We start from the raw sequence: 23900 nt of genomic DNA, 5'->3' as shown, positions 1-23900 counted from the left end.
TATTTCCCAAGGTGTGTGCACTCTCTCCAGAGAAAGAGTGAGAGAGAAAACACCCCTGCCCTCCAGTGGGAAACAGCCATGTTGCACTTCCTTCTCCTCCATTTCTCCATCCTGTTGGGATTTCAGGCACCACACACATACCCAGAGTGTTTTTCAAGCAGCTGGGGCCAAGTTTCAACCTGTGAGGTTGGCCATGTGACATTCAGCTCCCTTAACCACTTTCCCATGGGACCCACCCTGTAAATGTAATTCCTTTCTTTTTTTTGGTTGATTAGAAAGTCTCCTCAGCTGCATTAACTTCAGAGTAGGCTTCATGGTGTATAGTTGGGCATTTCCCCAAATTTCTCAGCATAAGCAGGCAATATAATAAACAGTGACCAAGCTCTTGTTAATTTGGGTAACTGCAGATAATTGCCTGCAATTATCTGCATCTTTTATATATCCCTCTATATTCATATAAATGTATTGGGTCATTGCATAGAAATTCAATGTTGCATTTTTGCATAGAAAAATACATCTTGACTTTCCCAATGACCTAATCATATATCTGTACACTCCTATATATGTATATAGATGTGTATGTATATTCGTATATTACCTAACGGCAGAATAGATCAGGGAAATGAGCTACTGAAGGTCTGAATGAAATATTTTAGAATTTGCTGCATTCCGTTTTCTCAGTTGTGTTGACTTGTACAGACCCATATGACACCAAGATATAGCCAGGATACTGCTTCACTATCTCTGGAGCTAGGGAGGAAGCTTCTGTATTGTTATTTCAAGTACCCCAAAGGTATCCAGCCGCTGCAGGCTGCAAGGCTGCCTCAGGCAGGCAGGAGAGGCATGTGTCCCGAGCCAGCCATGTAGACAGGACCTGGAATATTGCCTGGGTGTAAAAATGAGTATGGAGCCACTAACTATCCAGGAAACATCCTCAAGGGTTCTCAGAGACTCATGTTTGGGAACTTGGATAATTTAGTAACCAAATGTGTACTGTTTAGATTTGCTTTTCTTTGATACTGTGAGTTTGCAATATCTGACCTCTTTTTGGTTTTATTTAACGATTTTATCTGGAGATTTATCGACAATGTCATTGAAAAAAAAGTTCTGTCTTTGTGAACTTTTATCAGAACATCTATTTCTACTTTTAGTAATTTCTGTGTTATTTCCCACATATAACCAAAATCAGATGTAATAACTGGCTCTAAGGCCCCCAGTAATTCTAGCTGTGTAACAAATCATTCCAGTCCATAGTGACAGAACCACAATTATTTTATGATCGTCCACAGTTGCTATGGCCAGGACTTTGTGTAGGAGTTGGCTCTTTGCTTCTGGCCCCGGGTCTTCCACGCACTTGTAGTCAGGCTGTAATAACTGGAGTTGGAACAGAGGGGCTGGGACAGCTGGCATCTGTCTCTCTCCATGTAGCCTCAGGGCGTGTCCACAGGAATCTCTCTACCTGGGCTGATGCGGGTTTCCTCCTGGCAGGCAGCCTCCAGGCCATCGGACTGCCAGTACAACAGCTGAGTGGTCAAGGGGAGGTGTGAGAAGGGTTCTGGTGAGCAGGGAGAGACCATTGCCTCTCCTTCCTTTTACGGTTTAGTCTCTGACATCAGAGAGCATCACTTACGCTGTGGTCAGAATTTCAAGGCGAGGGACTGTACATTCCAGTGCATGACGTCAGAGTGTCACAGTCACATTGTACGAAAACAAGGGAAATGTTACTGCGGTCCTCTTTGGAAAATATATCCTGCCATAGTCCGTCCTCGGACCACAGCCACTGAGACCGTCTCCACATGCAAGGTCCCCTCATACCTGCTCTTAACACCCCCTCCTCAAGTCTTTTTCTATTACTGTATTAGCTCAAAGTCCAGGATCTCGTCTTCTAAATCAAGTCCAGGTGCAAATACGGCTCTTTGGATAAGACTCTTGTATATTGAAAACCTTTGAATGAAAGAGAGAAGTATCTGCCTTTCACAAACCCAACATTCAATAATGGGACAAGCCTGGGGAGAGAAATCTGTAGTTCTTCCTATTCAAAAGGGTAAAATGGGAGGTTGTTAAATTCCCTAGCAGTCTAAAATCCAGATGGACATGTGGCCATTTGCTCAGTGAAGTCTTGGTTCATTTCCTGGGAATTGAATTGGAGCCTCTTGGCTCCTCCTACTGTGCTCTGGTTTCTAACCTCTGATTCATCATCCTTTTTCCAAACAACATGGCCAGTATTTACAACTGGCAGTTTTTCAGTCTTCTTCCTATGTATGGGTGTTTGGGTGTTCAGAAGGTTACGTTTTCTTTGTTTCTTTTCCATGGCAGCTGGTACAGTTCTTTAAAAGTATTGAGAGTTTGTTTTGTATCAATTTATAATCTGTTCTGTCAGTAAAAGTCACATGCCCAAATCTTGGAGATAATCACTTCTTTATCAGGGATTCCCTGTGAGGCTGCTCAGCACCCTGAAGATTCTTAGTCCTGTCTAGCAGAGAAGGTCAGCTACGGTGTCCTTAAATCCTCCAAAGGCCTTTTAACTGTCTTAAAGGATCCAGTACTGAGATGTTTATTTGTAGTCTTTCTGGCCACAACTGGCATTTTTCCTCTCATCTTTTTAATTTTGAGACTGCTTTCTCTCTGGAATAGCAGAAATGCAAAATAGTTTTATTTGCAAACTCAGCGAATTCCATTTATTTATTTATTTATTTATTTAGAGATTTTTGCTATTAGTGCACGTGCACTCACCAGAGAGATACAGAAAGTGAGAAATGACCCCCAAAGGGAATGGCTATGCCTCAGTTGTCTACTCCATCCCCTTACCATGATTTTGAGTATGCACACACATACACCTGGCGTGAGTTTCAAGCTTCCTGATCTGGGACTTGAACTGTGGTTGGCCATGTGGGTCCAGCGATGTAATCATTACACCATCTGCTGGTCCCCTCTTTCCTTCCTTCCTTCCTTCCTTCCTTCCTTCCTTCCTTCCTTCCTTCCTTCCTTCCTTCCTTCTCTCTCTCTCTCTCTCTCTTTCTTTTTATAATTTTCCTGAAACCTTAAGAGTTTCTCCTATATCTTGCCGATTTTTGTCCACATCTTATGAGAAGTAGCAAAAGGGAGCCAGTTCAGTGTTCTATGAATAGCTGGAAAGCTCCTTGCTGGATCCTTAGAGTTTATTAGATACATTTTCTGTTTTCAGTATCACTGTGAGCAATAACGATCCCAATAGTAGTGCTAAATTTTCTGCTGCCACAAGATAGGAATCTCTGCCTTCCGTTAACATAAGCCACATCTCTGTGAAGCCTCAAGAAGCTCTACTGTGGGGCCAGCAGGTGGTGTGGTGGTTAAGGGCACTGGATTCTCATACAACTAACTGCAGTTCGAGTCCTGGACCTGGTAGCTTCTTTCTCACTTACTTTCTCTCTCTTACTTGCTCTCTCTCGCTCTGTTGTCAAATTACATAAGTAAATAAATAGAGTAAAATAAAATAATTCTTTAAAAGAAGGAAGTTCTACTGGGAGGCTTCCACAGAGAGTCTCTTTCAGGCCCTTCTGGCTTTTATCTGCTGTCCATTTCCAAGGCCAGTGCCCCAATACCATGTGTGTTGCGGTTGTTTACTTTTTAAAATAGTTCTCTCTTTAGTTATCAAAGAATGTTCTAGTTATCTATTGTTTTTTAGCAAATAATTGAAAAATTTGGTGGCTTAAAACAACAAAAATAACATACTCACTTCTCATGGTTTCTGAGTGTCAGGATTTGCTACAGGGCTTTCCTGGGTGGTTCTGGCCTGGGGTCTCTTAGGCACTGGGAGTCAGATGGTGTCTGGAGTTGGAAAGTGAGAGGCCGAAGCTGTGAGAGCTGTCCAAGAATGTCCTTATTCTTGTGGTCTCCAGGGCTCTCTGGTTATCTAGGTCAGCCTTATCTAAGAGCACAGTGTCCTCTGGATCGTCAGACTGGTCAACTGGTAGAGGTGGGGGTTGAATAAAATTTATGACCTGTCCTTGGAAGTCATATAATGTCATATTTTCCATAGTTTCCGTTATTAGAGGGGAAAGAACTTAGATCCCACCTCTCCGTGGAGAGACTCGCCAAAACGTATTGTTAAGAAAACTATTTGGGAAGGGTGGATTGTTGTGACCATCTTAAAATCTGCCACACATCTTCGTATCTGGGCTTTACAGATTAACTCCAAAGTTAGTAAGACATTGCTAAAGATACTGATAGAGACATATAGCCCTTTATGTTAAAAAAAAAAAGGACAAGAAAATTTAACATTCTTGTTCTTGTGTGTGTGGGTGTGTTTGTTTGCTTTTTCTTTAGTTGCCAAAGGGCATATGGACTCTTGGAGTTGGAGAGGGAGGAGGGGAGAGAGGAAGCACCCCTCCGTGGGACATGGCCACCTTGCAGTCCTGTTCTTTTCGTTTGTCCATCCGGTCGGGATTTGGGGCGAGCACCCCACACATGTGCAGTGTGTTTTTCAAGCCACAGTCAGCAGTGTGGGATCTGGCTTTCTAGGTGCAGTGCATAGTCACTGTGCTACATCCCCAGCCTCACATCCTGGCTTTTATCCTCAAATTTTGCTGTTTAAACCCTCTGTGAATTTCTGTTTGTAGCATTTAATGGTAATTCAAATTTGATGTTTTCTTTTTGGCAAAGTTGAAATTACGATTGTGGGTGGTGCTCGTTTTAAGTTATATCAAGTTCTCAGGCACGCAGAATTTATGAACGGTAATAGTTTTAACCGGCCAGCTATTGAAACCTTGTGTTTTTGTAAGAAAAGAGGAAAACATGTCCTTTTAAAACAAAGAGAAGTCGTATTCCTCTCAAATCTTGCTTCAGCAAAAGTATTGCCAGGTAGTCCTAAGGATCCCGAAAGTTAATCTTTTAACATGTCAAGAGCCACGTGGGGGATCCGAACGGTGCAAACGTCATGTGGGGCGACGCCCGTGCAGCCCAGGCGTCTCTGTTCTGCTTGGCCGTGCCCGCCCAGTTTATCTTTTCTCACTCCATATGTGGGCCACGTGTGCTTTGGAAAGGTTTTGACCGTTTCGGATGTTTAGTCTGCATAGGTTGGACCCCGTTCCCTGCATCTTATTACTTTGGTTTCCCCTTCGCTTTCAGCAATAACTTTCTTCAGCTCGTTTTGTGGAAGTGCCAGGCGTGCAGCAGCTCGTGAAAACCAAGGACCAGAAAGCCGCCACCTGTGTGAAGCACAAATGTGTCTTCACAGGGCTGTCAGGGGACCCCGTTTCCTGGGCCTTCCTAGAAGGGTCAAAGGAAATAGGAGGGGGATGGCACATGCCGAGGAAGTTAGCGCAGTTCACTGCATTTCTTCTCCCGATGCGAGCACACTGCTTTGTGACAATACGCTTGGCCGCTGACAAGGAAAATTCAGTCATCGCAAAATTGAAGGCGGTGTTTCTTAGGGACTCAGTAGCTGTGGTTGGAATGGTGCTCTGAAATTCAGGCACTGTGTGGTTATGATAGGGGTGAAGTCTCAACGCAGGACCGAGTGCTTACTCCAAGTCATAGCCACAATTTTGCCTCAACTACTCACCCTCAAGCAAATGCCTCTGTGATAAATTATGAATTCCAGCAAGCAGTCTAGTGAAATTGGCAGGAGGTTTGTTCTTTTAATTACAACCTGATTTCCAAGACTATTGAATTATCTTAAACATTAGATAATGACGTGGTAGTTAAGGCACTGGACTCCCACATAGCTGACCGTGGTTCAAGTCCTGGACCTGGCAGCTTGAAAATTGCATCAGCCACGTGTGTGTACCTGTCCAAAATCCAGGAGGAGAATGGAGCAGAAAGGGATTGCCGCGTGATCATTCCTCCTGGGGATACTTCCAACTTTCCCTTTCTCTGTCTCTCTCTCACTCTGGCGAGCACATGTGCCCTACGGCAAAAACCTCAAAACATACACACATAAATGTTAAGTCATTAGGTAATAGTAAATCTATAAAAGCAGAGTATGACAAAGATAACATGAAAAACATTGAAAATTGGATTAGAAGAACATAAAAATAAAACAGTGGATAACTGGAATGTCTGATTTTGATAAAAAATATATTCAGATCATTTCAGTATTCTCCTGTCAGCATCTAAGTTTTACAGTGCAGTTTATGGTTGTTCATTATTCATAAAAATTCAGCTTGTCATTCATTTAAGTAAGACTTAGATGTCTTATTTATTAGCTTTCTACTCAGATTCTAAAACTTTCCTATTTCTAAGGGAGTCATTAACTCATTGACTATCATGGAGAAGTTGTACCAAATGTATGTAGTCAGCTTTGGGCAGGATCAAATAACCCAATTATATTAGCATTTAAAGACCTTTTTGTATTTTTTGCTTGTCTCAGAAGTGGTACCCCCCTCCTCCTTATCCTCTGCATGTCTTAAGGTGTCCCTCTGCTTCCTAAAACTGCTCGGTGGTCCCCATGGTTGGAAGATCAAACCCCTTCTTCCCTCTCTTGTCTCATCTGCTGATCCTCCTCGCCCCTGGCCTCTCCAGCAGCACAGACGCTCGGCATCGCTAGTGCAGACTGTACTCCCTTTCACAACTTGCCTCCTTCTGGAATGGGTCAATTCTGCCTCCTTTCCTAGACTAATTCCTACTCTGCCTCCTAGGACTGTTCTAGGACACCTTTCCTCCCTAAAGAAGTTGGTACTTAGCATCTTATTATCCTCGTGCCCAGTTCTTGCATTGCTTTTATGACTGTGCATTATAGATTTTTGACTGTTCTACTTGGAGAGTAGGATTGTGTCTTACTTATTTTTGCATGTAATAGGTCCTGGTATATATGAGATACTCAACATTATTCACCGAAGGAATGATTGAGTAAATTTATAGTACTGTATTCTATCCCCTCCTCTCCCCTCCCTCCTTTCTTTTCCCCTTCCCTCCCCTCTATTTTAGTTTTTGCTCTAGGGCTTATGGGGAATGGAGGAGAAGGGATTGCAGCATGACCATCCTCCCTCGGAGGTGATTTTTCGCTTTCTGTCTCTGTCTTTCTGGTGAGAGCATGTGCCCTATAGGAAACCACCCTCACCCCCCCCAAAAAAAAAGAGAGAGAGAAACATAGAGAGCAAACGAGTGAGTGGGAGTGAGGAATCATCCTCTAGTGGGGGCTGACCATGTTGCAATCCCTTCTTTTCATGTGTCTGCCCTTTAGTGGTGGGAGGTTGGTAAGTTTTCATTACTCATTCATTAACCAGGTGATTAATACTACAAAAAATGCTACTGTGAGTATGCAAAAAGGTGTAAAACACAGTCCCTGGTTTCAACTAAGGTAGAGTCTACTAAAAAGAAGACTGGTGTCCTCTACAAGTTGAGAATACTGTGGTTTAAAAGAAGGTTCAGAAAGAATGCAAAGGCAGTTTTGAGATAGGTAAGCTTGGCTGACCTTATCAGATAGAACTTTAAGGAAGAAGGTTGGAGAAGTTGCCATTTACTGTAACCCACATGCTGTGAATTCCATGACCAATGGACTGTGCAGAAAACTTGTCTAGTGCCTCGAAATTCCTTCAGTGAAAAATGGGTGGTAGCGTCATACTTGTATAAACAGTCTCACTAAATTTTGTTTTGGGCAGCTAAATGAAGGAGGATTGTGAGTTTATCTGCTGTTGAGTGAATTTTTGAGATGCTCTGTCAGTGGAACACCACGGACGACAGCACCACACAATAGCTGAACAGTTTGGAGCCGATCATTTCGCTTTCCTGCAATGTGACCAGTACTTGATGGCTTTTGCTTTTCTTACAATTTAGGTCGCTTAGTTTATGGATGATTATTAGCTGTTCAAAAATGAGAACCTAAATTGAAAATAAGAGTGGAAAATGTCATCTTTTACTATGATTTGGAAACGTTATTCTCTGCTAAATGTACTCCAGGGAAAGGTAGTCCAGTGTGTTGATATGAACAATAGAAATACCTACTGTACCTACTAGATGTATCTAAAGGTTTAAATCATATGAATGCATGATGCTTCTCAGGTCCCAACAGTCATAGTAGATAAGTCCGTGGTCTGCTCAGTGTCATAGTGATAACACCAATTTTCTTCTCCTCAAAGATTATTTTCCACTTGGGTTATCAGCTCTGGCTGGTGTACCCTTGTCAGATTTACATGTTGCATGATGGTGTGCTCCAGGCAGGTGAGATCAAGTTCAAGAATCAAGAATCCTAGTGGTCACTGCTAGGAATAATCAAAAAAGAATGTAAACAAGACATACATACTCTCACGTATTCTGTGTCTCTTTTCCTTTGAACAAATTATTCACAATTCATAAGCCAGTATATTCTGGAATGCACAGAGAATGCATTATACACAGAGAATCAGACATGGATCTAATTGTATTAGAAATTTTTGTAAGAACTTACTGTCACCTAAATTATCTGAATTTTCAGGAAGAAGTATTTGAATAATTGCTTTTATTTTGTTCTTTTTTGGGGGAGAGGAAGATTTTTGCTATAGGGCACATGTGCTTGCCAGAGAGACAGAAAGCGAGAAATCACCCCTCAGGGGGATGGCCGTGCCACAATCCCTTCTTTTCCATATTCCTTTCAGGGTCTTGGACACACATGCACATGTGCCCAGCGTGAGTTTTTAAGCCACCAGGTCTGGGACTGGAACCGCGGTCGACTACATGGGAGTCCAGTGACATAGCTATTACGCCATCTGCTGGTTCCTTTTTTGTTGTTCTTAAGGAGAATTTACTTTAGAAAAGAATGTATTCCTAAAGTGCATTGCTCCTTTTAACCGAATATCCAGATAGAAATTAAACGGGTTTGTGAAAGTAGTTTCAGATGACATTTTTATCTTCTCATGACTGTACATAATTAGACGAGAATTTATTTTCCTCACTACGGCCTAAATGAGTACTTCTCAGCCTTGGTGACGAATCAGAATCAAATGGAAACTTTATGGAGCACTGGTGCCTGGTCCTTGCCCCAGCCATTCTGATTTCTTTCATTGGGAGACAGCCTGGGCCTAAGGGTTTTAAAAACATCCCGGGCGATTTTAATGTGTTGCACAGTTTAATGGCCACCGGCCTAAATCAGTCACATAATTTTCAGCCACTGTCCATCTGTCTGATCTCATTGAGTGTCCCCCTTTCTCACCTTTCTTTGGGGAGAGTTCGTTGTTTTCAGTCATTTGACCATTGGAGACATTGGAGGTTGCTCTTACCCAAGGACCCTGCCTTAGCAGTTGCTTCTGCTGGGAATACTCTTCTTCATCGACTCTGCTCCAAGGGATCGTTCAAGCAGTTTTCCTAAACTGTGTACCCGCCCCCTCCCCAAGTCTAAAGGTTTTCCCCCTAGCATGATCACATTATTCTGTTTCACTGTTACTTTTTGTTTGTTTGTTTGGCCTTGAGGTATTATCATTAATTTTTCTTTTCCCACTAGAATATTTTTAAGAGTTTTTTTTTTTTTTTTTTATGTATCCGTGTCTAGGTATAATGTTCTGGTCTCCTTCTCTCTCTTTATAAACCCAGTAGGAATCAATCCTCAGGGCCCCACATGAATATCTTAATAATAATCTTCTCTCAAAGGTTCCATCTTTTTTTTTTTTTTTTTACATTTTTTTAATTGCTGGAGAGTACGCACACTTGACAAAGAGAAACAGAGGAATGGAGGGAGAAATAATCCCTGATGGGTAATGGTCACTCCACAATCTCTTCCTCATTTTTCCAACCTGGTGCACACACACACATAAAAGCCCAGCATATTTTTCTATTTTATTTTTTAATTTTTTCTTTTGTTTTCAAAGAATTATTTTATTTAACTCTATTTATTATTACTATTTTTTTTCAGTTTGATCAGACAAAAAGATAGAGATAGAGAGAGAGAGAGAGAAAGAGAGAGGGAAAGTGAGAAATCACTCCCCAGGGGGATGGCCATACTACAGTCCCTTCTCCGTTCTCCTCCTGGGATCTTGAGCTTGCACATACACACATGGACCTGGCATGATTTTGGAGTCTCCGGGTCCGGGAGTCGCACCACATAACCTCTCTGCCATCTGCTGCTAAGTTGTAAAGTCCATGGAGGCAGAGACCTGGCAAGTCTGGCTCACCTTCGTCGTCTTCGTTAACTTAATACTAAGTTTGTCATATAGGGTTGCTCAGTACGTATATATTTATGTTTATTCTTTCACGAGAGTGAGAGGGAACAGGAGAAAGACAAGAACTTTCTGTGGACTCTCATGGGGTGATCCTTCCCATCCAGCCGGGATCATGGGTGCATGCACCTGGCGTGTACAGGTAGACGTGGGAAACAAGCATGCTTTCTTCTGTGTGGATCTGGGATCCCTCAAGCCATGCTGAGCCACTGAGCTGGCCATGAGTTAATGAATAAAAGTTTTGATGGGAAAATGATTGTGGTAATTGCATATTTATATATTTTTTTCTTCGAAAACATACATGAGATCACATTTTAAAAATTATTATAAAGATAAGGGATGAAATGAGTAGGAAGTATCAACAGGCTGAAGGACTAAACCTAGACACGTGAATGCCCCAGTACTAAAAATGTACTGGACTCGCTGCTGCTGCTTACGGTTCTTATTCCAAGTCTATAGTTTGGGTCTTGCTATCACTTCCAGAATGTCCCGTATTTGAAATCTTCACATACTTGCTGGTTTGTTTCTCCTCTTTGAGGAACTCAGGGTCCATCTCCTACTCCAAAAAGTTTTCCCTGAGCTCAGCCTCAGGAAGGCACGTGTTTTCCTTGCCGTATGTCTGTTTCATGGCCCTTGCTGGATTGCATTGTAAGGATCCGCTCACCAGCTCCTAGCCTCATTTGGGGCAGAGATTGTGTCTCTACTGTCAGGCCCAATAGTGGGTACTCAGTAAATGTTCATTGAATGAAAGCGTAAAAAAATTATTCCACAAGAAGCATTAGAACTGCTAATTAAAATTGTAAAATGGATTTGTCAGGAATGTAAGTAAGTTGAATTAGTTTTTAATAGAATAAAGCAATAAATAAGGGTATCTTAAGCCAACTGGGAGGGGGTGTTGTTTCACACACGTAGGAAATTAGGAAAACATTGTTGGTGCCGACAAGTCTGAGCACCAGCTTCTAACTGCTAATGCGGCTTGTCATCTGAACACAGTTTTCCGCACTCACAGGGGACTTTTTATACATTATTTACCCTTTTTGATAAACTTTTGTTTCATGAGCTGCTATTCAGATAGATGCATTTCCAGGAACACCTGATATGCATTTTTAAATGGGGCTTTTAATTGATGTTGATTGCCAGGAAGCCCAGTGATAACTTTTATCAGTGTACTTAGAACTTTGTTGTTCTACCTCAAAGAAAGTACAGCAATTTTGGGGCACATAAATATTTAAAATTCTCTGTTAGAGGGCCTGTTAGCTCCATGGCTACTGTTGTCATAATTTTAGTACCTAAATACTATTCGGATGTCGGGAATGTCATGATGCATTTTTGCGTGGTAAAACATTGAAGAATGTTTATGTCATGACTTTTCTGAGGACCCAGTGCATGGGATTGCTCTGTCTGACGGTGTCTGGCTTCAGACTCTGCATTACACATGATTGTACCTGATTGCAGAGTGACTGAAGTTCCTTCAGAAGGACAGTCATGCAGTTGAGATGGACATATTTTTATTGCCTCATTTTTTATCACAACTATGATAAAACATAGAGAAAGAAGAGGAAATTCTCAGGACAGAAACGCTGACCAGCCCCCCCCCCCAATCGAATGACAATACACGGCTGTCACTGCTTTACTGGTAGGAGCTTGGGAACTGGCATGTGCTTTTCCCTTCTGTTTTTAGGAGGGAATACTACCCAGGCGAACCAAGCATTGCATTGCATTTCTAAGGAAGAGATGGCGAGCAAGAAGAGCAAGGAATCTTAGCACCAGAGCATCCATAGTGACAGAAAAAGATAAGTCTTCTGTCTTTTCATTTGAAGCTGCCTTTGCACATGTGTGTATCTGGTTCTGCTCGGGCTTCAGGGCTCTTCCGTAGAAGTACAGGTTTACAGTGGATCTTTCTGGGAAGAGACCCTGCGGTGTGGACGTGTTCATCGGTCCTTCCTGTGGAACACAGCGGCTTGGTGTGTTAGGAGAGTGGAGTGTGGGTTGTACGACGGGTGAGAGGAAAATGAAACTGAAAGGGTAGGGCCGTGAGGATGGTGGAGAGGCCTATATCCCGTGCTAAGAAGTTCCAATTCTCTGATGTCAGGGAGAAAGGGTATTAGAAAAAAAAAATTATTTTTCTCCTCAGAGAAGTGTAGTAACAATGTACAAGGTTGTTGGAGGAGAAAGAAAGAATGGTCATTGGAGAATAGAGTATGATCATTTAAGTCCAGATTTTATTAGGAGCAGAGAGAAAGGGGAGGAGACAAATTCCATATACATTTCGAAGGTAGAAACTTACGTATTTAGTAACTAATTGTTAACAGAGAGCAGAAGCGTGACTGAGATTTTTAGCTTGGGTACCGCCATGTCAGCACTGGAGAGAGACAAGAGGTGTGTGTGTGTGTGGGTGGCCATTATCGATAAAACCATGCATGTCTGAAATTGGAACACTGTATTCTATCCCCTAGGAATTATTGCCTTTCCCTCTAGGAAAATGATTTCTACTGAGAAATGTTCCTGCGGTAATACATGGACTCAGCATCCCTAATCCTGATTCTAGTTCAGGATCTGAAATACTCTAAAATTGAGACTTTATGAGGACTGGCATGATACCACAAGTGGAAAATTCCACACTTAGCCTCATGTGACAGGTCACAGTAAATGATGCAATATAAAATGTTGTTAAAATTACCTTAGGGTATGTGGATAAGGTGTTTATGAAATATAAATGAATTTCATGTTTAGACTTCTGTCCCATCCCTAAGGTATCTCACTCTGTATCTGCAAATAGTCAAAGAAAAAAAAAAAAAAAGAAAGAAAGAAAGAAAGAAAGAAAGAAAGAAAGAAAGAAAGAAATCTGAAATATTTCTGGCCCCAAGCATTTTGAATAAGGGATACTCAGTTTGTTGTAAGAATCAGGATTTAACATGAGACAATGTGAATTTCTTTTCTTCCTACATATCTTTCTAACTTGGACACCTGGACTGTTCTCTTTCCTGTCTCGAACTCAGTTTCCTCATATTAAAGTAGTAGTACTTTTTCATTGCTTGTCTTGTTGACCTAAAGATGCAATACATGGAAGAGTGCTGTTTTTTTTTTTTAAGTTTTAATTTTTTGCTATAGGGCACGTGGTGCACACACCACAGGGAAGGGGAAATGGGGAGTGAGAAATCACCCTCCTCCTCCAGTTGGGGGGATGGCCACGCTGCATTCCCTTTCCCCCTTTCTCCTTTGGGATTTGGGGCAGGCATACTCACAAGTGCCCCATGTGATTTTCAGGCTGCTGGGTCTAGGACCCGAGCTGTGCCATCAGCCACGTGGGATCCAGTGCCGGGCCACACGACCCCACCACCAGAGCACTTCTTCAGAATGCAGTGTGCTACGTAAATGTGAGCTGCTAGGTCTGCGCACACTGTACCATTAGGAGCTGGCCGTGTTCCAAGGCTCCTGCACTTCTAAATATTCCTTCATTTTCTCTGCTGGTGTTAAGTGTGAGCAGCAGTTTGTGTATGGTTTCTTGGAACACAAATATTTATACGAAACAATTATTTTTATCCAGCGATTCGATGCCAGTTGCCTCCTAAACAAAACAAGAACAGACGGTGACTGGTCTAGTGCTGCCTTTTTGGTGTCTGGCGTCATCTCGTCTCAGGCCAGGTCCAGCTCTGCTCTGCTCCTCGCGGGCCCAAGACCAGCGTGAGGCCAGTGGGGAGGAGTCCAGGCACCTGCCTACCGAGGCAGTTCTTTCTTTCCAGGAGGATCATGAATCGAAAGCCCTCAGGAATGGAAAGGATGCTTTGAATCATCTCAAAGTATAATTTCATAGCTCTTGGAAATGTATCATACAGACAGGATTCAGATCCACCAAAGTACAATGTCAAAGTGAGATTTTTGTATTTTCAGTCTTTTTTTTTCATTACTCCTTATTTATTATTTTTTTTAGAGGTTTTTGCTATAGGGTGCATGCACTCGCCAGACAGACAGAGAGAGACAGAGAGACAGAAAGCAAGAAATCACCCCCCCAGGGGGGATGGTCACGCCGCAATCCCTTCTCCTCCATTCTCCTCTTGGGATCTTGGGCACGCACACACATGCGCCCGGCGTGAGTTTTAAGCCACCGGGTCCGGGATGCAAACTGCGGTCAACTATGTGGGAGTCCAGTGACATAGCCATTACGCTAACTGCTGGTCCCGCTCCTTACATATTTTTGATACCACATTTCAAAAAATGTCAGATTCTACCATAAGAACAGTTGGTGGAACAATCCCAATTTATACGTGAACCAAACAAGAGGAATGGATGTGTCCTTCATTTCTTACTAAAATTCGTTGCTTTGGGACCAGCAGCCGGACCCAGTGGCTTGACACTCACATTGGGTGCATGTGCATGCCCAAAATCCTGAGAAGAGGATGGAGGAGAAGGGATTACCGTGTGGCCATTCCCCCTGGAGGGGTTATTTCTTGCTTTCCATCTCTCTCTCTCTCTCTCTGTCTCTCCAGCGAGTACATGCGCAGAAAGCAAGAAATCACCCCCCCAGGGGGGATGGTCACGCCGCAATCCCTTCTCCTCCATTCTCCTCTTGGGATCTTGGGCACGCACACACATGCGCCCGGCGTGAGTTTTAAGCCACCGGGTCCGGGATGCAAACTGCGGTCAACTATGTGGGAGTCCAGTGACATAGCCATTACGCTAACTGCTGGTCCCGCTCCTTACATATTTTTGATACCACATTTCAAAAAATGTCAGATTCTACCATAAGAACAGTTGGTGGAACAATCCCAATTTATACGTGAACCAAACAAGAGGAATGGATGTGTCCTTCATTTCTTACTAAAATTCGTTGCTTTGGGACCAGCAGCCGGACCCAGTGGCTTGACACTCACATTGGGTGCATGTGCATGCCCAAAATCCTGAGAAGAGGATGGAGGAGAAGGGATTACCGTGTGGCCATTCCCCCTGGAGGGGTTATTTCTTGCTTTCCATCTCTCTCTCTCTCTCTCTGTCTCTCCAGCGAGTACATGCGCCCTATAGCAAAAGTCCCCCTTAAAAAAAAATTAGTTTGTTTCATTGTTTGCTTCCTATTCCTTCTGTATTTTTTTGAACTATTTTTCTTAGAAAAATATGTAAATAGTATAAAATGAATAATGATATTCCTCAGCTTTATAATTTAAATTTACCATGTAAAAATATCTTTCTCATAGAGCAATAAGATAAACCAATGTTTTGCTGTATCTTCTTATATGGGTTATCAGACTTAATATACATTCTTACTTTTATTAGGTAATAAGTTTAACTACTTAGTGATATTTTAATTAGCTGCTGCTATATGATTAATAAATAGTAAGAAAGCCTGCTTAAATTCAGAAGATAAGCATTCCTTCCCTTCATGTGGCTGTAGAGTTGGTTTTGCCGAATCCTTCCTGACTGGGATTTTCCTGCTTTATTTGAAGGAATGTGTGTCCTTAGGTTATTTTAGAGAATCCTCCAGTCTTTGCTTTTCTCCTTTCAGCAGACACGGATCCCTCAGGTAGAGAGGGTTTCAGGATCGGTTTTATGGACAACCCCCCACCCCTGTCTTAGAGAAGACGCTTTTCTCTCAAGAATCTAGTTCCACTGCTTAACAAAGTACACTGCACTTTTCTGTAGAAATCAATATTCCATAAATCAGTAGTGTATCACAAATTGTGGGTGTCCACGTGAGCAAAAAGATCCTTGAATGAGTTGTCTGTAAAAAAAGAAACAAATATTAAGAGTTTCAGCTCCTTCTGTTTGGAAGGGAGAAAATCATTATTTGAAAAGTCAGATAATGATCTTCCATCTGGAGAGTAGAACCACGCAGAGATTATTGAAATATTAAAGGCTGTAATCTAACTTCTTGTCACATAGACATATTCCACTATTTTGCGGTGATAGTAGAAAACTTTGAATTAGTGAGGTTTAATTCTTTCATTTGAAGAAATCTTTATTTGCAAGTATACGATGATTTTTAAGAACTGCAAAGTTTTTAAAAGATGGAGAGTGATTGACCTTTGGACAAGTCGAAGATCAGATCTTATGTCCCCTTGTCCCAACTCTTTCAGTGGAAAATCCATGTATAATTCTTGACTTTTCAAATATTAACTGCTAGTGGCCCCCTGTTGACCTGTCTTACTGTTGACAGTCTTACTGGTAGCATAAGGTCAACTGACAGAGTATTTTGTGTGCTGTATGTGTGGAACACACTATATTCTTACAGTTGCGTAAACTAGGGAAGAGAAAATGTTATTTATAAAACTGTAAGAGAAAACACACTTACAGCATTTGTTGAGAACAGTCTGCATATAAGTGGACCCATGTAGTTCAAATCCATGTTGTTCCAGAGTATTTGGAAGGTTGTCCCAAGCAAATATGATCTGTGAGATGGTGGTACGGCAGCTTTTCGGTGACCACTTTAAGCTCCTGTGTGGAGGGGAGACCACATGGTGACAGGGATAGAGGCAGGAAAGCGAGATCAGAAGACAAGCGAATTGAAGCAGTCTCTGCCTCTCCTAAACCAGCATATTCAGATGTCTGCTGAAGGTCCTTACTTGGATGCAATACAGACATTTCAGGTTCATAACACCCCAGACTAAATCCATATTTTCTCCCCAGCTCTGTGTTCCAAAGTTGCTCTCTCCTCCGAACCTCTGCCTGGGCAGAGACCCAGCCACCCAGCAGGACCCACCCTTGACTCTCCTGTGTTTCTTACCCTTCCATCAAATTGAAGATAAAAACCTCGACATTCTAAACAGGGCGTATCGTTTACTTTACCTTCATCCACTGCTTAATTTGTTGGTGCTGTTTTTCTCCCACCCTCCGATACTCAGTATGCTAGCAGTTTTCTTGAGAGAAATGCAGGATAAGGCTCTTTCGTTCCTTTCTGATGTAGTGAAGGTACTATTTTGCATATGGCCTACCCCGCCCTGGCCAGCCTTCACCTTTTATTTAAGTGACTGATACAAAGGCAGGTCCAGCCTTACAGATCTGAGTTGAATCCCACTTCTAAGATTTATTGGTTACATGACTTTCGTACAAACCACTTAATAGCGCTCAGCCTCCTTTTCTTTATCTTATAAAAGGCAAAAGTGTAACCATCTGTCAGAGTTGGTTTCAGGGTTAGCGAGAGTCATCCTAAAGCCACTGCTGGGCAGTAATCCCCTGATAAATACTACTACTCCCTCTTAGCCATTTGCTTCAAGAAGAGAGAAGCGACTTCGCTGAAGTTCATGTTTACTTTAGGCGTCTCGGTGCATGTAAAGTTACACGGGATTTGTCAAACACGTGATGTCACAGGTCTGCTGTCACAGCGTCACACCGTGGTTTTGCTGCTCTAGATACCCCCAGTGTTTCTCCAGACACCTGTGGTAACCACTGGGCTCTTACTGCCTCCATCATGTTGTCTTTCTGGAATGCCATGCAGCAGGAGTTGCGTGGGGTACAGCCTTTTCAGGCTGGCTTCTTTTTGCTTAGCAGTTGAATGGGCACTTTTAATGGAGTTGGTGTCCAGCTTCTGATTCTCCATATGCTCTTTGTAAACATTAACCTGGCAAGGAGCAATGCGTTTTTCACAGTATAAAAGAAAAGCACACCCTCATCTATCCCATGTCTTACTGGGGTGCATTTCTCTGGGGTATATAAAATTTCACACATTGAAATATTTGAGTAATGCATTAAAGTTTTGTCGTGGAGAAGTTGGACAGTGTGGGGACCAGCAGTTAGCATAATGGCTATGTCACTGGACTCCCATGTAGTTGATTGTAGTTCGAGTCCTGGACCCAGTGGCTTAAACTCATGCTGGGCGCTTGTGCGTGAGTGCCCAAGATCCTGAGAGGAGAATGGAGGAGAAGGGATTGCGGTGTGGCCATATCCCGTGGGGGGTGATTTCTCACTTTCTGTCTCTCTCTCTCTCTCTTTCTAGTGAGTGCACGTGCCCTATAGCAAAAACCTCTCTGAAAAAAAAAATAAAGTTGGACAGTGTGACGAACTAAAGATTTTCAATGAAAATTTTTATTACATAGAAATTCTTGAAGAAGTGAGATAGAAATAACTATCTGACCAACCCATGGCATGATGGTTGAGGTGGCTGGATCCCACATGGGTGCCTGTGTAGTTCGAATCTTGGACCTAGAGTCTTGAAACACACTGGGGCATATGTGTAGGTGCCCAACACCCTGAAAGGAGGAGAGATGGAGGAGCGTGATTGCAGCCTGACTGTTCCCCGCAGGGAACGCCTTCTCGCTTTCTGTCTCTCTCTCTGTCTCCAGTGAACACTTGTGCCAAGATTTAAATAAGAAGAATAACTATCAAAAATGTAAAAAGTTGGATCAGTGGGAGCATGGTGGTTAACGTGCCAGACTCCCACATGGTCAACTGGGATTTGAGTCCCAGACCTGGAGGCTTATTTTCTCTCTTTCTCTCTTTCACGAGCACACCTGTCCTATAGAAGATAAAAATAAATAAATAAATAAATAAATAAAATCCTTAAAAAGTAAAAAAAAAAAAAAATTGAAAAGCAGTATAAAATTTTTACCTGTTGAGAGTGTCAATTTATGGGTTATTTACATGGATGGTTATTTACATGGATTGCATTATATTACTATGGTTTCCATTCTACTATCTTTTAAACAGTCGTTTGAGAATGTCAGTATTTCCAATAGAAGTTAAAGTCTTTGCAAGGGCATGTTTTACTGTAAGTAAAAAATCTGTAGATGTTAACATGGTGATGTGTGAGTAAATATGTAATTTAAAAAAATTCTTTGAAGAGTCTGTGAACAAAAACAGTGAAAGATTGGTAACCTGCCCTACTGTGTAAAATCCCCAGTCTGTTCATCTGGTTTATGAAATCCCTCATCACCCTTTCTAAAACTCTGTCTGTCTTGCCCTCTGTTCCAGTGAGAACGAACCGAGAGTCGTGTATGTAGCGTGCTCTTTCTGTCTTGCCCTCTGTTCCAGTGAGAACGAACCGAGAGTCGTGTATGTAGCGTGTTCTTTCTTGCCCTGTCTTTATCCTGTCATTCTTTTCTCTTTTGCCCCATTACCTAGAGCCCCTTCTGTAAGCTCCAGAAATCTTTGGGGAAGGGGCGTCCCTGTTTTACTCTGCCATGTGTTTGATCCATGCCCTTTTCCTCTTCCTCCAGCATCCTCTTCTGGTCTTGGTTAGACACCACACTGCCTTGTGGCCAGCTCTTCTCCCTGGAATTAGATGGCAAGGTCTTTGAGAGTAGGAATCGTGTTTTATCTTTGTCTCTTTAGCACCTGGTTATGTATTTCTCCTGGCAATATGTTAAATTATTGGACAAACATTAATTGATTATTTTTTAATCGCCAGTGGCTGTATACACTTACCAGAGTGTGTGGGTATGCCTAGAGGGGTGTGGTCACACTGCAGTCCTTTCCCCTCCATTCCTTTACCTTGTCAAGATTTGGGGCACACAGGCACAGGTGCCCAACATGTTTTTCAAGCCATCAGGGCTAGAATTCAAACCATAGTTGGCCACTGGGGATCTGGCCTTCACCACTAGGCTATGGGGCCAGCCTAACAAACAGTAATTGTTGAATTAAACAAGGAAATATGGAAGCTAATTGTTTGAAAGTTCTTTCTTTTCTTTTCTTTTCTTTCTTTCTTTCTTTCTTTCTTTCTTTCATTCATTCATTCATTCATTCATTCATTCATTATTTTTCTGGCTCTTAATTATGATCACTGGCCATGGGCAAAGTAACCTGTGGGGTCTAAGAGAGTCAGATCCCACATAGCCAATTGCATGGTTTGAATCCCAGCCCTGGCAGTTTGAAAAACTCACAAGAATGTGTGCATGTGTGCCTCAAATCCCGACAGGATAGGGGAATGCAGGAAAAGGGATGGAGATATGACCATGACCTTTTGGTGCTTCCTACCTTTATCTCTCACTCTCTTTGGGGAGCACATGCACCCTCTGGCAATACCAAATAAAGAAATAAATAGAAGCCAGCCTGCAGGTTGATTTCCTCATCTGCACAAATAAATGACTAGATTAATTTCCAGGGTTGTCCTTCACCTCTGATTTAGTCAAGTGAAAAAAATTTCTGTTAGTCAAACAAATGATTATCCTTGGCAAGAATAACAAATTTGGGTTTAATTTATTCTCTAGCCATCTACTCTGTGACCGTTATAGGTGGTACGTGTAGATAATGCACGTCTTAATATCAGCTGTAAACTATATAACGTTATAGCTTAGGTTTTATCCTTAACTTAAAAAGGAAAGTAAAGTAATCCACATTGTAGTGATGGTGAATCTAGATGTTAATATAGTATGTTGAGTCATATAATTTTCAGATCATAGTTTAGCATCTTTCACCAAATCTGTAATTTGTCTGATTAATAATATACTTTCCAATGAATGTCTGTCCTTCTGGAAATGAACTTATTTCTTCGTGGATAATTACTCACTGTAGTCTTATTCGCTGAGAAGCAACATTAAAAACAATGACAAAAATACTTTCCTCTGTCTCGTGGTCATTCATTATATGTAGAAATTAAGTTCTGTAAAGCCTGATTGAGTGACATTTAGGTCGGATTTTTCTAACGGGTTTGCGATTGGGTTGTTTGCCCCAAACAGAAGGCAGTATTTCCTTTCTTGTCTTCCACTCATCCCAGCCCCCCTTTCTCCACCTGCTTAAGGAGAGCTGTATTTCTTCAGACAAACCTCCTAATTGCCCTTCTGCGCCTGATTTGGGCCTCAGGAAAGACCCATTGCATCTGTAAAGCTGGCAGCAAAATGGTATTTCCAGGCAGGCACAGGGTTGCCGGGTAGTGAGCCAATCCACAGCTTTGTCTGAGCAGCTGAGGACTTTGCCGAGTCTTACCACGGTGTTCGGTGACACAGACCTGTGCCATGAGCAAGGAAAGCACTGAGCAAGTGTCAGGGTCAATATTTATAGACCACGACGTAGCTGCCTCGCGGAGAGACACACACAGAGGGCAAAGCGAGACCGCGGTGGAGGGAACTTTAGTTTCCCTTGTTTTTTTTCTGGAAAAAAAAAATTCTTTTTAACTCTCAGGTTCACACGTCTGCAGAATCATAACCATTTGTTGCTGAGCGATGACAAGCGAGGAAAGGAAAAGTTAAATGAGCAAGCCTGCCCTGAGTGAGGAGGTGAGTAGCTGGCCAGTTCGGTCTCGCTCGTGCCTGTGAACTCCATCTCCCTGGCTGCTCTGCATCGGTGAGCAAAGGGCTGTGTGCACGTTAAAGCTCACGGGGCTTGGGGGCGGGGGCTGCTGTTCAGGAATGTTCTGCTGGCCGTGCCGTCTTGGGTCCTGCTGTTGACAGTGCTGTGTATATTCCTAACGTGCTTGCTGTGAGTGGTAGGCTCGGTTCTCGAACTCTGATCGCATATTTTGTTCTGTTGGCGAGTTTTGCTATCTTCATCTGTCAAACTTGAAGCCCTCCTATTGGGAATTTCCTATTTACTTTTGTGTTGGTATTAAGGTGTTAGCATGAGCTAAGTTTATAGCAGTGAGTGGTCTAGAAATGGAACATAAGGGGGAAATTCAGACGAACACGGGAGGTTGTAGTAGACAGTGTCAAAACACGGAAGCTGGGGAGGTGGGTGACATGGGGTCCTTTTAAAGAAACCATGTCCATGTGATGGTGCTGAAGAACTAGGTGATGAGTGAGAGCGGTCTGCTCAATCCTAGGTGCAAGAGACTTACGTGTTAGAAGTTCTCTGCTTGTCCAAGTCACTTGCCATTGGCTCCTTGTAAACCGTGACGCCCTACTGAACAGTAAACCAAAATTAACTTCTGCTACACGGTAAGGGTTTGTTTTCCCTGTCATCACGTGTAGCACTTGGAGCGTTTCTCGTGTGTTCATAGCTCTGTAGTATATTCATTTGTCATCATTTTTGGGCAAATACCAGATTCTCATGGAAAGTCGTGGCGCTGACAGAGACACTGTATTTCATGATACAGAACACGCGTGAAACCGATACTTTTTCATGTTTGTGTCTGTTGCAGGTGGTGGACTAGAAAATAAATATGTTGCTTCACTGGAACTGAGATGTTAAGCAGCTGGGATATTATCTACTGACAGAGGGAAAGCTCTCTGCTTTGTTCCTTACATTGTGGAACTGTCAGCATTAGCATGAAATTTAAAACTTATAGGTTAGGTTATAGAGGATAAGGGTTCAAACGAGTATTTTGGAACATATGTAAGTTAAAAACAAAAAGAAGATTAGTGTTGCTGTAGTACTTAAGCTGTAGGCCAGTGGAGGTCTAAGGAAAAACCACCACCTTGGCCCAGATTTTGTGATAGGATTGGCATGCAGAAACCAGCCCAGTCTACAGCAGGATAACTGGGATCCGGAGCAGCTGGTGGGGTAGGTCCAAATGTAAAGCAAATATTTTAAAATGACTCCAGTAGCTGTGCTGTTTCATTTTTGTTGAATGCCTATGTTTTTTTTTTTTTTTTGGAGAGGTTTTTGCTATAGGGCACATGTGCTCACCAGAAAGAGAGACAGAAAGCGAGAAATCTCTCCCCGGGGGGATGGCCATACCACAGACCCTTCTCATCCATTCTCCTCATGGGATCTTGGGCACGCCACGTGCACATGCGTTTAAGCCACCGGGTCCGGGACTTGAACTGCTGTCGACTGCATGGGAGCCCAGCAATGTAGCCATTATACCATCTGCTGGTCCCTGCCTGTATAATTTTTAAATGATGCAAAATGTTTCTAAATTTATTAAATTAGAAATGCTTTAAGGCTAATCTTAATTAGTAGCTAAGTTTAAACTGTTTTAACATTCATTTAATTCCTTTGTTTTATTTCCTGAATCAAGCTTTTTCTTTGCACTTTTAAAAATTCTGCCTTCTAGTTAATTAATTGGCTTGATTTGGATTTTCAACATTAATTTATTTATTTAGAAAATGCAACCTTGGTTGGTATAGAATGGGTATTTCCCAATTAAAGAACCTGAATGATAAGTTTATCAATAATTTTTTTATTCACTACTGCCTCTGAGTAGGTATGATTAAGATTGTCACTGTAGTATTTTAGTCAGCATCTTTTAAAAATTTTATTTATTTACATTTATTTACTATACATCATTATAGCATACAAAATGAGATTTTCCATCCAGAGTACACTGTATATTGTCTCAATCAAGCACATCAACAAACATGTTATTATTAGCAAATGATCTTCCATTTCTTGTTTCCTTTATATTTTGCATTTTTTTCCATCCTTGATTCCCTATCTCTCACTCTCTGTCATCTCCCATCTCCTCCCATAGTCTCTGGTATCCATGGTTGCTTTCTATGCCTTTTTTGCCCCACATTTTATTGGTTCACTAAAGATCTTAATCTAAATATTTTCAATAGCTAGCACAGCTAATATATACATATCCATGAACACAAGTCTGACTTTAGGCATAAACCTCAGTGAGTAGAATGAACAAACTGTAAAGTAGCACCTAGCTGGGGCTACATAGCTTACTGCAGTCATCAAATAGGTATTTTTAATGCTTTTTTTTTTTCATTTCAAGAAAAGCAGTTTTTGTGGGTTTTTTTTCTGAAACATTTTTTTAATTTATTAATTTACATACATTCTCTAAGCATCCTCACAGCACACAAAATGTGATTTCCCATCCAGAATATACTGCATAGTGGCGTAATCATGCATGTTATCGTCAATAATTTTCCATTTCTAATTTCATATATATACACACACACACACACACACACACACGCACACACACACACATATATATAGGCAGAGGGTCAGAAATAGGGGAGATATATATATATATATATA

At 41.9% G+C, this 23900-nt stretch overlaps 1 protein-coding gene across 2 annotated transcripts in view; it reads left to right on the top strand.

Moving 5' to 3' along the window:
* Window positions 1-23900, top strand: part of BMPR1B (bone morphogenetic protein receptor type 1B) — a 172770-nt gene that overhangs the window by 38921 nt on the left and 109949 nt on the right. The window contains exon 1 of one of the 2 annotated variants that reach the window (XR_003547193.1): window positions 20861-21244. The exons of the other annotated variant lie outside the window; for it this stretch is intronic. The gene's annotated coding sequence lies outside the window, so the exon portion shown is untranslated. Of the gene's footprint in view, window positions 1-20860; window positions 21245-23900 lie in introns of those variants that run through there. 2 annotated transcript variants of the gene reach the window in all.

This window comes from Tupaia chinensis, unplaced genomic scaffold (genome assembly GCF_000334495.1).
Source record: "Tupaia chinensis unplaced genomic scaffold, TupChi_1.0 Scaffold143631_1, whole genome shotgun sequence".
Lineage (NCBI taxonomy): Eukaryota > Metazoa > Chordata > Mammalia > Scandentia > Tupaiidae > Tupaia > Tupaia belangeri.
The sequence above is the reverse complement of the archived record's forward strand: the minus strand, read 5'-3'. Positions and strand labels throughout refer to the sequence as shown.